Consider the following 15,068-nt stretch of genomic DNA (forward strand, 5'->3'; position numbering starts at 1 on the left):
CCAATATGGATTTGATGAGCATTTCAAGTGGTGATTTCCTGTCAAATTCTGTGCCTTTTTCTTTCAGAATTCAAATGTCATTTCTTTCCCTGGGCTTATAAAAGTTTAATATAGAACTGTGATCATCTTTTCCTGGGTGTATGAAAGTTTAAAGTTTAAATTATAATTGTGATTGTAAGGACAGATTGCTACAAGGCTGATTTTCAGTGATAAGTTTGGTCATAAAATTGAGGGAAACTTTAATACTGAACAGTTTGATGAAAAATGAAGTTTAGTTTTCTCATGGATGCCAACTTTTAGAGTTGGTATTCTAGGTAGAGAGAACAGTATATGATTATCAACATTTTAATGCTTTATATTAAAAAAATAAGCTTTTTAAAAAGCTTTATATTTAAAAGTATAAGTTTAATTTCAATAAGCCATATATTGTATTTTCTTAAAAATTTAAATTGTTACATTTTCCTTTCATTGATGGCCTTTCTTTTCACTTGCCTTTTTCCAAGTTACATAACGCCCTGTTAGCAGTCGGTATGAATATCTAGTTAATTGATATTAATTACTTTTTGTAATATACATGCACACACCCTGTGTGTGATTCAACATGCCATTGGATGTGCCATAAAGTAAAAACAGATATCATTAGAGTTTGAAGGTCCTGGCATGGCATAAAAGGCATGGGCTCCTGGCAGAGAATTGAATGTCGTGGTCTGGGAGCGGGTTGAAAAGAATTTCCAGACATGAGACAGAATGAGAGGGAAATAAAGTTTACTAGAGTGGGAGACACTGCTGGAACAGCAGGCCAGCTCAAGGGAGAGCCGACATTGAACAGGGGTCCTTAGTCCACTTTTATACCCAGGGTACAAAGAGTGGGATCAGGGTCTTGTGGGTCATTTGCTGATTAGATGAAGCATGTATACTGGGTGGGGGAAGAGTAGGGCAAATACCTTCTCCCTATGGGGTAGGAGGGGAGAAAGGTTATACTGGTCAGGAGGACCTGAAATTCATTAATAATTACAACACTGGAGATGGGAGGGAAGGTCGATTAGGGTCTGGTTTTTCTGTCCCTGCATTCCAAGACCCTCCTTGGTTTTCTCTGCTCTTTCATCCTTGGGTCACCACACTGAATATATATCAAGTGACGTCTGTCTAATACTTTTACCCTTTTCTCTAAAAACAAGCTCACTCCCTGAGAAGATCCTGATGAAGGACAACTGATCTGAAAGTTAAAGAGCACTCTGTAGTATTATCTCACGGAACTCCTACCCTGGGCTAACCACCAGAGAATGGCTGGTCAAAGAAACGGGCATGCGAAAGGACTAATGTCAGCATCCAATGGAAGCACATTGGGCTTCCCTGATAGCTCAGTGGGTAAAGAATCCACCTGTGATGTAGAACACAGGAGACACAGGTTCGATCCTTAGGTCAAGAAGATCCCCTGAAGAAGAAAATGGCAACCAACCAGTATTTTTGCCTGGTAATCTCCATGGACAGAAGGGCCTGGTGAGCTACAGTCCATGGGGTCACAAGGAGTCAGACACATTTGTGACTAAGCATGCAATGTCAGCATCAAGTGGCATAAATCATTTCCTCTTTCTCTCTCCCTTTTTAAACAAAAACATTAAACATCCATATCAAACAAAAGTACCTCTCACATTACACCAAGGGACCCTGGGGGTTTCTATTCTACCTGTAGATCTAAAAATAAATAAGACCTTTGAAAGGGCTGGGGACCCAAAGGAGTTTTCAAGCCTGCCTTCCCCTTGCTCACCAGCTGCCAGGAAAAAAAAGAATGTTGCTGACAAAGGAACCATGACTAGTGGATTTCTCAGCAGAATTTCTACAGGAGAGGGGAATGTCATATTCAGAGTGCTGAAAATTAACACTTAAGGCAAGAATCATGAGGGGGTAACAGGCAGGAAGCCTATAAGTCTCCAAATAGAGGAAATAGTCTCTAAGTGTCAGACATTTTTATCTCTGTCTTAAGTGGCAGGAGAAAACAAACTACAAGTGGCAGAATTTTTTCCCTTGTCTATACAAAATTAAAAGGAGGTTTCTTTTAAAATTCTGTGTTGCCAGTGAAGACACCTGGTTCCATCTGAACTGAACTTTTCTCAAACCTTGAGCCAATCAGTGAAATTTTCTTATGGAAATGTTTCCCTTAAACTATGTTAATGAACTATGTCTTTACCTTAAATTCTGTCTGTCTTCAAGTTGGTTCCACCTAAGACTCAGAACCCGTAATGACAAATCAGTATGTTTTACTCATACATTGTTCTCCTAATCTATGTTAATGAAACTATATATTTACTTGGAAACCTGCCTTTCTTCATGATTCATGTCAGTTGTTTTATGGCCTGGGATGACTCACGTTTTGCCAATGATCTCAAAATGCACGTTGTGGGTGAGGGGCCTGGTGCCACTCTGAGTTTTGAGACATTTCTTTCTCTAATTAGCAGCCAGTTAGTAGCTATATAATTCCTGCTAAAGAATAGCAGGGCGGGGGGGGGGGGCACTCTTTCTGCCCCTTTCTGATGTCTATGTCAGAAGTTTTCTCTATCTCTTTTATACTTTAATAAAACTAAAACTTTATTACACAAAAGCCCTGAGTGATCAAGCCTTGTCACGGGCCCCAGATCGAATGCCTTTCCCTCTCCTCTGGAGACCAAGAATCTCGACATCTTTCACGGCTCAGCAGCAACCTTTCAATACTTTATCTGGCAATGTTATCCTTGATATATCGAAAAATAAAAGCTTTCCTAAAAAGAGGCTAAATGGGTTTACCTTAGATCTACATGCAAGAAATACTGAAAATTCTTTGAGTTGAAATAAAAAGATACTAATTAATGACATGAAAACATGAAAGTACATAGCACTCTGGTAAAGGTAAAATATAGACAGAATCAGAAAATTGTCATTCTGTATTAGAATGGTATCTGAAGTATAAAGGTTAAAAAAAGTATTAACAACTATAGTTTCTATAATTTGTTAACAGATAAACTACATAAACAGAGCAAATTTGTATTTATATAGAGCAAATTACATAAACAGACATCAAATATATAATGGAGAGGAGTAAAAGGATGGAGCCTTTATAGATGAATAAAGATAAATTGCTATCAGTGTAATATGTACTGTTTTATCTAGATGTTTTAAATAATACTCATGGTAACTAAAAGAAAAAAGTTAAAGTTGATTCATAAAACACAGGGAGCAGAGAATATTTCCATGGGAAACCAGCAATGTGTAAATGTAGGCAGACAGAAGGGAAAAGAAATAAGAGATATTATTAACCAATCAGAAGATAAACAATAAAATGGAAATAGTCTTCATGTGTCAAAATCACTCTAAATATAAATGGATTCAATTCATCAACCAAAAGGCAAAGAATTAGCTGGCTGAATGAAAAAGAAGGAAGAACTAGACAACAATATAGCAAAAGTAGGAGGGGGAATTCCTTGGCAGTCTACTGGTAAGGACTTGTGCTTCCATTGCAGGGGGCATGGGTTTAGTCCCTGGGTGGGTTTAAAAGGAACTACAAACTGGGTGGCATGGCCAAAACAAAATGAAAAAACACAATATTTGGGTGTTTCTGTCCTCCACTGTCAGGAATGAATAGATCACACAGACAGAAAATTGCCAGGAAAGCATTGGAATTGAACCTCAGTTTAGGCTAAGTGCACATGACATATATAGAACATTCCATCCAATGGTACCAAAATAAAGTCTTTTTATTATACTTGGAACATTCTCCCGGGTTGATATGATAGGACACAAATCAAATCTTAGCAAACTTAAGAACATTGAAATGATACCAACTATCTTTCCTGATCACAGTGGTTTGAAACTAGAAATCAACAACAAAGGAAAGCTGGATAACCTACAAATCTGTAGAAACTAAACAGAGAAGACATAAAAAATTATCTCCAAACAAAAGAAAATGGAAGCAGACATATTGAATCCTAGGGAGTGTTGCAAAATTAGTTGTGAAGGAAGTTTTAAAGATAACTGAAAATATTAAGAAATTAGAAGATCTCAAATAAACAACCTAACTTTACACCTCAAGGAACTAGAAAAAGGACAAATGAAGCTCAAAGTTCGAAGAAGGAAGGAAATAATAAAGATCAAAGAAGAAGTAAATGAAACAAAGGCCAGGACAATAATGCAAAAGGTCAGTGGAACAAAGAACTGGCTTTTCAAAGTATTTTAAATAATTGACAAACTTTTAGCTAACATAAAAACACAAAGAAATTAAATTATAAATGAAAGAGAAGACATCACAACTTTATACTCTAGAAATACTTAGGATCATAAGAGGATATAAACAATTATATGCCAACAGTTTAGATAACCTAGAAGGAATGAGTGAGTCCCTAGAAACACAAAACCTACCAACACTGAATCAGGAAGAAATAGAAATTTTAAATAGACCAAGAAAAAGTAAAAAAAATATATATATATATATTTTAAATAGTAATTTTAAGAAGCCCAACACAGAAAACCCCAGAACCGAATGGCTTCACTGGTGAATTCTACCAAACATCGAAAGAAGTAATGCCAATTCTTCTTAAACACTTCCAAACAATTGAAGAGAAGGGAATACCTCCAAACTCATTCTACAAGGCTAGCCTTAGCCAGATACTAAAGCCAGAGTACAAAGACAGTACAAGGAAAGAAAACTATAGATCCCCAATGAATACAGATGCAAAGAATAATAGCAAGCCAAGTTTAAGAACACATTAAAAAGGTTACACATAATGACCAATGGATTTATCCTTGGGATGCAAGGATGGTTCAACATATGCAAATCAATAAATGTGATACTTTACATTAATACAATGAAAGATAAAAGTTATGTGATCACCTCAATGGGCAACTTAGTAGCTCAGTTGTGTCCTCCCCTTTGGGATCCCATGAACTGTAGTACACCAGACTCCTCTGTCCATGGAATTTTCCAGGTAAGAATACTTGAGTGGGTTGCCGTTACCTTCTCCAGGGTATCTTCCCAACCCAGGGATTGAACCCAGGTCTCCTGCACCGCAGGCAGATTCTTAACCATTTGAGCCACCAAGGAATCCTGATCTCCTCAATAGATGCTGGTGAAGTATTTGCCAGAATACAACACCCTTTCATGAAAAAATTCCTCAACTTACTGTGTACAGAAAAAGTACATCTCAAAATAACAAAGGCCACATACAACAAACCCACAGCTAACATTCCACTCAATGGTGAAAAAGTATAAGATTTTTCTCTAAGATCATTGTCAAGATGAGGATACCCACTCTCATCATTGTTTTTCAATATAGTACTGGAAGTCTTAGTGAGAGCAATTAGACAAGAAAAAGAAATGAAAGGCATCCAAATCAAAAAGAAGTAAATTGCCACCATTTGCAGATGGTATAATATTACATACAGAAAATCCCAAAGACAACCCAAAACTGTTGGAAATAAAAAAGTCTGTACAATTGAAAGATTTCAAGAAATCAATATACAGAAATCACTTCTATAATAAAGAAATACCTGAAAAGAAATAAAGGAAACTAACCCATTTTAATAGCTTAAAACAATAAAATGCCTAGAAAAAATTGTAAACAATTAAATGAAATATCAGTTCAATAAAAAGTACACAATTTTGTTGAAAGAAATCCAAGGAAAAACCAAAAGGAAAGATATTTGATGTTCATGGATTGAAAGAATTAATATTGTTAAAATTGTCATAGATTTCAGTCAGTCTGTTCAGTCGCTCAGTCGTGTCCAACTCTGCAACCCCATGGACTGCAGCACGCCAGGCCTCCCTGTCCATCACCAACTCCTGGAGTTTACTCAAACTCATGTCCATTGAGTTGGTGATGCCATAGATTTAGAGATGTCATAGATTTAGAGATAGATAATCTATTCATAGCTATGGCTCATCATCTACAGATTCAATTCTATCCCTATCAAAATTCTAAAGGCATTCTTCACAGAAAGAGAAAAAAAAAATCCCAAAATTTGTATGGAACCACAAAGGATCCTGAAGAGCCAAAGCAATCCTAAAAAAGAACTAAGTTGAAAATATCACACCTCCTCATTACAAAATACACTACACAAAGCTATAGTAATAATAACAGTATGGTTCTAGAATAAAAACAGACATATAGACCAGTAGAGCAGAACAAGGAACCCAGATTAAATCGTCCAAATATGGTCAAAATACTTTAAAAGGAATCCAAGAACACCCCGTGGAAAAAGGATGGTCTCTTCAATCAGTGGTGTTGAGAAAATTAGATCAACACATGAAAGACAATGATATTGGACCACTGTCTTATAACACACACACACAAAGTTAACTTGACGTCAGTCATGGACATTAGACCTGATACCATAAAACTCTTGGAAGAAAACAGAGGGTAGAAATTCCTCAACATTATCCTTGGTAATGATATTTTAGATACCAAAAGCACAAACAACAAAGGGAAAGAAAAAAAAAAAAAACACACACACCACTTATGTGACTATATCAAATTTAAAAGCCTCTGCACAGCAAAGAAAGCAGTTAAATGAAAAGCAATCCACAGGATGGGAGAAAATTTTTGCAAACCATGTATAGTGGTTAACATCCAAAACATGTGAAGAATTCATACAACTCAAAAACGATCTGATTTTAAAATAGATAAATGGAAGAAAGACATTTTCCCAAAGAAACCATGCAAATGGTTAACATGTATGTGAAGAGATGTTCAGGTACTTAACCAGAAAAATGTACATCAAAACCACAATAAGCTATCACCTCACACCTTTAAGAATGACTATCATCAAGAAGACAAGGGACGGTAAGTTTTGGAAAAGTTTAAAAGAAAAGTGAACTTGTTGTGTACGTTATTTGTGGGAATGCAAGTCAGTTCAGCTACTATGGAAATCAATATGCAGGATCCTCAAAAAAAAAAGAAAAAAGAGAGAGAGAGATCTACCATATGATCTAGTGATTCCATTTCTGGGTATACACCAAAAGGAATTAAAAACAGATTTTCAAAGAGATATATGCAATCTCACGTGTTTTACTGCATTTTTCTTAATAGCTCAGATATAGAAACAAACTAGGACCCCAACAACAAATGAATCAATAAAAAGATGAGGTATACACATATGTGCAATGGAATGTTATTCAGCCATGAGAAAGAAGTATATCCGGCCATTTGCAATAACATGGATTGATCTTGAGGACATTAGGCTAACTGAAATAAGTCTGACCGAGAAAGACAAATACTCTAAGGTATCACTCATACATGGAATTAGAAAAGAACAAATTCATAAAAACAGAGTAAATGGTTACTAGGGGATGACAGGGAGAAGGGTTAGAATATGTTTTTTAAGTGTACAAACTTGCAACAGGTAGTAAATATGTCCTAGAGATCAAATACCTAGTGAATATGGACAATATCCTATTGTAACATAACTAAGAGACTAGAACCTAATACTCAATCTACTAAAAATAAAGTATAACTAGGTTTTATGCTGAGATGCTAATTGTCACTACAATGGCAATCATATTATAATATATAAATATATCAAGTTAATATGTTGTACATCTGAGATATACACAATGCTATACGTCAAGTATATATCAATTTTAAAAAAAGGAAATTTTTGCATTCCAGAAACTAGAATCCAAGTATGTTTGAATTTCTCTTTCATTATCTCTCAGGATCAAGGTAATCTGGGCTAGCAATTTTGAATCAATATTTTATAGCAAGTATTTTGCTAAACAATTTTTGCATGTTATATCATACAATGTGAAGGATTAAATAAAAATAAATTTGTCTATGTCTTCTACCAGTGGAGGAAAATTTGGTTCCGTGCATTCACTGGTGGGGAAGGGACCTGTACTGGATATTCATCTCACAGTAGAAAATGAAGTCACATGAGAACATTGTAGAGAATGTAAGCCACAGGGTCAATTTGATTATGGGATGTTGTCCTTGATGACTATAGTCAACACTAGAGAAAAATGAATAATATATACTATGTGGACTCCGGATAAAATAATACCCATGTTGCCAGTTTTCCGACCAGGATTCCTTTTTTGCACTACTGTTTCAGATGGCTTTGAAACAGGACAGCTTACGGACTGGAAGAATAACTATGAATGGAATGCTTCATATAAAAAGAGAAAGAAAAATAATGTATCTTGTGATCAAAGAGACAGCTAGAAAGAAAGTAGTTAATCTAGAGGAAGCCATATTCAGACTACTGATAAATAAAGTAAAGCAACTTATTAGAGATCAGGTTTTTAACAAATGTTATAGTACCCAATTCTTAAACAGATGGGAATACAAGACCACCTGACCTGCCTCCTGAGAAATCTGTATGCAGGTCAAGAAGAAACAGTTAGAACTGGACATGGAACAACAGACTGGTTCCAAATTGGGAAAGGATTTTGTCAAGGCTGTATATTGTCACCCGGCTTATTTAACTTACATGCAGAGTACATCATGAGCAATGCTGAACTGGATGAAGCACAAGCTGGATCAAGAATGCAGGGAGAAATATCAATAACCTCAGATATGCAGATGACACCACACTTAGGGCAGAAAGCGAAGCACTAAAGAGCTTCTTGATGAAAGTGAAAGAGGACAGTGAAAAAGTTGGCTTAAAACTTCAACATTCAGAAAACTAAGATCTGGTCCCATCACTTCATGGCAAATAGGTGGGGGAAACAGTGGCAACAGTGACAGAATGTATTTTGAGGGGCTCCAGAATCACTGCAGATGGTGACTGCAGCCATGATATTAAAAGATGTTTGCTGCTTGGAAGAAAACCTATGACCAACCTAGACAGCATATTAAAAAGCAGAGAAATTACTTTGCCAACAAAGGTTGACCTAGTCAAAGCTATGGTTTATGTAGTCATGTATGGATGTGAGAGTTGGAGCATAAAGAAAGCTGAGTGCTGAAGAATTGATGCTTTTGAGCTGTGGTTTTGGAGAAGGCTCTTGAGAGTCCCTTGGACAGCAAGGAGATCCAACCAGTCCATCCGAAAGGAAATCAGTCCTGAATATTCATTGGAAGGATTGATGCTGAAGCTGAAATCCAATACTTTGGCCACCTGATATGAAGAACTGACTCATTATAAAAGACCCTGACGCTGAGGGAGACTGCAGGTGGGAGGAGAAGGGGATGACAGAGGATGAGATGGTTGGATTTCATCACCAACTCAGTGGGCATGATTTTGAGTAGACTCTGGGAGTTGGTGATGGACAGGGAGGCCTGGTATGCTGCAGTCCATGGGGTCGTAAAGAGTCAGACACAACTGAGCGACTGAACTGAACTGAAGGTAGTACCCAAAAAGCTTTGGGGGAACTTCCCTGGTGGCACAGTGGTTAAGACTTTCTGCTTGCAATGCAGGAGATAAGGGTTCCATTCTTGGTTAGGATCTCAGATCCCTTATACCTTGCCCCATGGCCAAGAAAAAAAAGAAACAAAGCAATAAGCTAAGGGTTACAGGGACTTCAAAGAGGGTACACTGGGGAGAAGAGTTGTTTTCCTTTTTTTGGCTGCGCCATGTGGCTTATAGGATCTCAGTTCCCAGACCAGGAATTGAACCCAGGCCACAACGGTGAAACCCAGGAATCCTAACCACTGGGCCACCAGTTGTTGGGGGTTCTTTGCACCTTTCTACCAACCCCTTCTTAAACTCTCAAGAAGACATGATTCTCTTACTTTCCTTTGGGGCGTATGACACATCATTTACTCAAATCCTACTAGTTAATGTTTATCCCCCAGAAATACATGTGGCCTTAAGTGGTTGAGTGGTACAGGCTCACTTGAATGGATGGTCAAGAAGGAACGTCCATAAAATAATGAGGGATTGGGCTGGTTGGGCATGTTCATTCCTTTATTCCTTATCTCCAAGATACACCTATGCTGAACCACCTCTCTGGTAAGTTCTGAAGTAAGTGATTATGAAAGAGAGGTAACCAGGATCTTGTGCTTGAGGGCCGTAGGGCCTCAAATACACCTTCTCCTACCCCTCAGGATAACCTAGTCATCTCAGGTCTTTGAATTTATCCTTGGTTGGGGGTTGAGACACAATTATACCTAGACGAGAACTGTTGTTCTCCAAAATATAGGAAGATAGTGATTTGGGGTATATCAGAGTCTCTTAAACAGTCATCTGTATCCAAAAACCTATGATCCTGCTTCAACTGGCTTGCAAGACCCTGTGTTCTTCTGTTCTGCATGGAGGGAAAGGAAATTCAACCTCATCAGAAAAGTGCTTCTCCTGATACAACCTAAAGGAAGAGTGTTGATTCTAGCTCAGGTGCTTTTCATCTGGACTTGGTGGCTGCTTATGTCTGAACATCTGTCCATAAGAGATGAGCTTATAGTCATATAAGTGGGCACATGCACTGAAGGCACGAATTTCAATCCATGCCTAAACCAAGAAAGGCATCTGAGCCACAGAAGGTGATATTTCATTTGGATCCCAGCTCTTAGCAGAGGGGGAAACGTTTTAAGGAATGCCTGTATACCTGAGGACTCGAGTACTCTGGGTAGTGAAGGGAAGGCAGATTACTATTTGACCTAAGAGTCAAAACATGGGAGATACTAAGAGGTCAACATTAAGGAAATGAAAGAACAATAAAGGCAATAGTACATGAAGAGCTCTCCATTCTAGCTAACCAATGGATAAGCCACTCCTAGCCAGGTGTGGACAGTTGCTCTGAATTTGCACCTAGTATACAATGATCAGATGAAAGGTACAAAGAACTGCCAAAGTTTGACCTCAGAGACATTGCCCTCTGCCTGACAGGTCAGAGGGGAAACAAAGCTGGAATCTTACTTCTTCTAATGTCCATTCTCCTTTTTCCTGCCCATGTTATGGTTTTAGAAGCAAAGAGTTCAGCACCCAGAACAGACGAGAAGTGGGTCTGTAAATGCTCTGGCAGAAGGCCCCAGTGCCAGACCTCCCCTGACAGTTCCCAGAGACCAAAACCAAAGCAACCTGCCCACTGCTGTTGGGCTGGACCTCACAGGCCTTCATGCCTTGTAGATGCCCTGCCTTAAGACTGAAGCAAGAGGGAGAGACAGCAACAAAGACATCAATGGTTATTGGACAGGCCATCTTACATGTTCGAAACAGATTATCCTAGAGTGATGTGCCAACGTTTACAGCAGCTAGGAAATGGCAGCAATTTTTGGCACTGGGAGAAGTGTCAATGTGTCCCCCTATCATTTACAGGGGGAATTGATGTCAGCTGGGCTTATCTATTACCAGGGAAACCTGCAGCTAGGACAGCAGCCAGCATGTAGGTGGTTACTAATTAAGGCCTGTATAAAGTTGGATTGGGTAGGCCTGTGAGTGGAGCAGGGCCTGGTCGAGCAGGGAGGTGTAGAAAGAGCAAGAGAACAGTCATCATGAATGGGATGACCATGCACTCCATCCCTGCATAACCTGTATGGCCTATGACCCTTACTATCTAGGTCCACCCCTCTTCCACAGTATTCCTGGCCTCAGGTGTATAAAGGTGCACCTCAGTCAGATACCACAAATGCAATACAGACAACCACAGCTGTGAATACTCAGAGTCCAAAGAGTAGGCAGTCTTTGGAGACAGGCATTTATCAGGTCAATTTTTCATGGAATTCCTGAGGACAACAACAGCATATCACTGTAGACCCACCATCAGATTCATTCTGGAGTGAGGTCACCATTGTTGCACTGCCTGCAAATAGATTCCTTACCGTTTAGACTAGACATGAAATGTAAGATGTCTAACAGTCTCAATGCAGGGAATATCATGACCATGAAGCAAAATACAAGCAGTCCCAGCATTCTGACATAATAACACCCCTGACTACGATTTTTGTCCTGACTGCAGTACCATTACACCATCCAACCTCAGTCCATTTCAGTCAGTGTCAAACACTGAAGGGGGTATAACAGAACACAAGGTTAATATAATGGTGCCTTTCTCTAGTAGGGGCCCTAGGTTAATTTCTTAGTCTTCTTTGGTGGCCCTGATGAAACTTTTAAGTGCCTTATTCCTAATCCCCACAGGGCTGCAAACCCAAAACACCTGGGACTTCCATATCAGTTTTAGTCCCAGGGCCACTTACAGTATGTTCCCCTGGGGGGTAGATCTGTGGCAAGGGCAAAGGTGAGTTATTCTCCTGATTGTTAGCTGGCAATGATACTCGGGTAGTCAACAGTTGAACTCCGAAGATGTTCAACAGTTTGCTCTGGGTTAACACGATGTAGGTAGACCCTGGGGTGACTGCTCCTGGAATATTTAATGACAGGTTCTGTGACCTAAGCTAGTCTCTTGGTTCACAGGTTGAGACAGCAGGTTTCCTGTATCAGCTTTTCCTTACTTAGTCCACTCATCCTTCTATTCAGCCCAGCAGCAGTACAATGTAGGACAGGTGGAAACACCAGGGTATGGCATTTTTCTCAGCACATTCCTGAACTTCATGGCCACTAAAGTGGTGTTTTCTTGCATTGCTCAGCATCTTGATTAGGCGCGCTGTAACAGCTTTCACCTGTTGTAAAGCATATAGGCTGCATAGAGCTTTGTTCCTTGACACTATATCCCTGCTCTGCCCCCTCCCACACCTGGGACCAGAAGCTGAGAATGTACTCATTTTATTTCACCATTGCCACAGGTTTGAAACAAACCCTTCAGGGTAACCGACCATGGCCAATTCACAAGCCTGTCCCAGTTAGTGTCCCTAAAGCCTGTACTTGTTTAGGGGTGGTGGGTCAGGGGTACATTTGTATTTTGTAGAAAACAATAAAACCAGAAAGGCTCTTATGTTTTGCCAGTATCACAAGACCTCCCAGGCAGTCAGGTGAAGCACAAGCCCAGCCTGCTACTTTTAAACTGGAAGAGCCTCTGAGGTTAGCAGGATGTCATCAGCTTAATGGAAGAGAAAGATCTCTCTCACAGGAACCCACATGCTAGGGGAATGACACCCCGGGATTATCCCCACAACCCTCCCTTCCCTGCCCTCATTCTCCAACATCTCGGCACTCAGGGATTACCTGCAGCCTTCTGGCTGACTCTCCAGTTGTTGGGCTGCACCCTGCAGGTGTGCATCCTTGTTGATGTCCAGCCTTGAGACCAAAGCAAGAGCTAGGAGACAGGGACAAAGATGTCCATGTCTTATTAGATAAGGAATCTACGTGTCCAGAAAAGAAGGGTCCTAGTGCAACAGCATACCGTGTTCAGCAGAGAAGAGGAAGGACATGGAGGCAATCTTCACCGCTTGAGGGAGGAACTCACCAGTCTAACAGAAAGCTGATGTCAGTTTGCTCATCAGTTACCAGGGAAACCAGTGTCTGGGGCAGCAAGTATGTAGGCAGTTACCAGTAAGCCCTGTAATGAAGAGAATTGGATAGTCATGTGAGTGAAAGAGGGTTGGGCAGGGGATGAACAGAGAGCATAGAAAGCCATCTTGAGGCAAGTGGAGAGTTCTACAGCAGAAAGCAAAAGAGTGACACCTACCAGATGGCAGCTCCCCCAGACATGGTCTCCCACAGGCTGTTGCCTCAGCAGCCCTTCACCTGCCCCACTTCTGCTCAGATTGGCCAAGCAGCTCCCAGCTCTTTCCTAGTGTCTGAGGAGAAATGTTGAGATGAAGGTGGAAGAGAAGTGGGCACAGCAGGTGCTGTTTCTTGGACTCTGCAGAGTCAGACTGCTTTTGCAAGAGTTGTAGATCTTTGTGCAACTTGCTGGTCTTCTCTGGGCCTTGGATCCCTGGACATCATGAAATACAGACCCTGATGCTGCCGTTTTACTTACAAGGCTGCAGCGGGGTACCCATGACATCCTGGGCTGAGGGTGCGCTTTGATCTCTAGGGTGGGTTTAGTCCTATCAACACTAGTGGCAGGTGTCCAGAGGCCAGCTGGACACCTGGGTTCAGGTGGGGGTGTAACTGAGTGAGTCAAAAATAAGGAAATTACCATACTTCCTGAGGAGAATTCTCAGGAACCTGGGGCTGAGGGTCACATTATAGGGAAGGTATAAAGAGCCAGTTCTCACCCAGGAACTCTAACTTGCCTGGACGTTCTGGACCCTTACAGGAAGCAACTGTGAGTGTCTCTGTTCTTGCCTCTTAATTTGTTTTCCAATGTCTGGTGATAATCTCCCTGCCTATGTGGGTGTTGAAGAAGGCAGGGTGTGTGTAGATCTTCCACTCTAGGAGGGTCTGTGCTGGTGGCGGAAACAAGTGAGGCAATAAGGGGTGCTCTTCATTCTGCTCCCTTTGTTTGGTGGGAGATGGGCTTCCAGGAAAGGGAGAGGGGGAGATTTGGGTATGGGATCCAATCAGATCTCTGATGTCATTGTCTGGAAGTCCCCAGGGTAAATGCAATTCATCATCCTCTTGGAAGGAGACACTTCTCTGGCCAGGAAACCACTTCACTCCCATCAGCCTGCTTGGCAACCCTTGGTCCTTTGCACAGGTCCCTTGGGCTTTCTTCCAGCTCTCTGCAACCCCCATGATTCTTTTCCATGCTCAAAACTTTAGTTTCTCTCGGAGAGAGGAACAAAGCCCAACACTGGGAGTAATCCACATCCTGTACCCACCCTGATCTCACTTAGCTCCTGAGTCGCTTTCTGATGGTGACTGGAAGCGCTGTTGGACATCGGATTTCCTCCTCTGAAGCCAGCTTCCCCCTGATGGCACCCATCTCTAACGTCCCCTCTTCCATGAGGTCCCTGTTCAGGTCTTCTAAGGAGGTCTGGGCAGGACTCTAGGTGTGCCAGGAACTTTCCTGCTGGAGCCCAGGAATGACAAATCTGGCAATCAAGCAATCATGCATGATTCTGTGCTTAGGACAGAACTTACCAGGCATTATCAACCTTGCTTTTTTTTTTTTTTTTCAGATAGCACTGCAGATTCCAGTACTAGTCTGTCCAGAGGAGCAAGTGAGAGGAAACAAGCCAGCCTTGTAAGAGGTAAAGCTACCAACTTCCTGGTATAAAAAGGGATAAAGAGGCCCAGAGAGGGAAGGGTCCACGCGAGGGCCCTCAGTGAGTCCCTCCTGGTGTGACAATGGCCTCAGTGAGGAATTCTACCTCCTGGCC

The 15,068-nt window shown here is 40.7% G+C and overlaps 1 protein-coding gene across 1 annotated transcript in view; it reads left to right on the forward strand.

Annotated features, from left to right (window-relative positions):
* The window catches only part of LOC122446273 (collectin-46-like), a 114,261-nt gene that overhangs the window by 78,607 nt on the left and 20,586 nt on the right, over positions 1-15,068 (forward strand). The window lies entirely within an intron of this gene.

Source organism: Cervus canadensis, chromosome 8 (assembly GCF_019320065.1).
Source record: "Cervus canadensis isolate Bull #8, Minnesota chromosome 8, ASM1932006v1, whole genome shotgun sequence".
Classification (NCBI taxonomy): domain Eukaryota; kingdom Metazoa; phylum Chordata; class Mammalia; order Artiodactyla; family Cervidae; genus Cervus; species Cervus canadensis.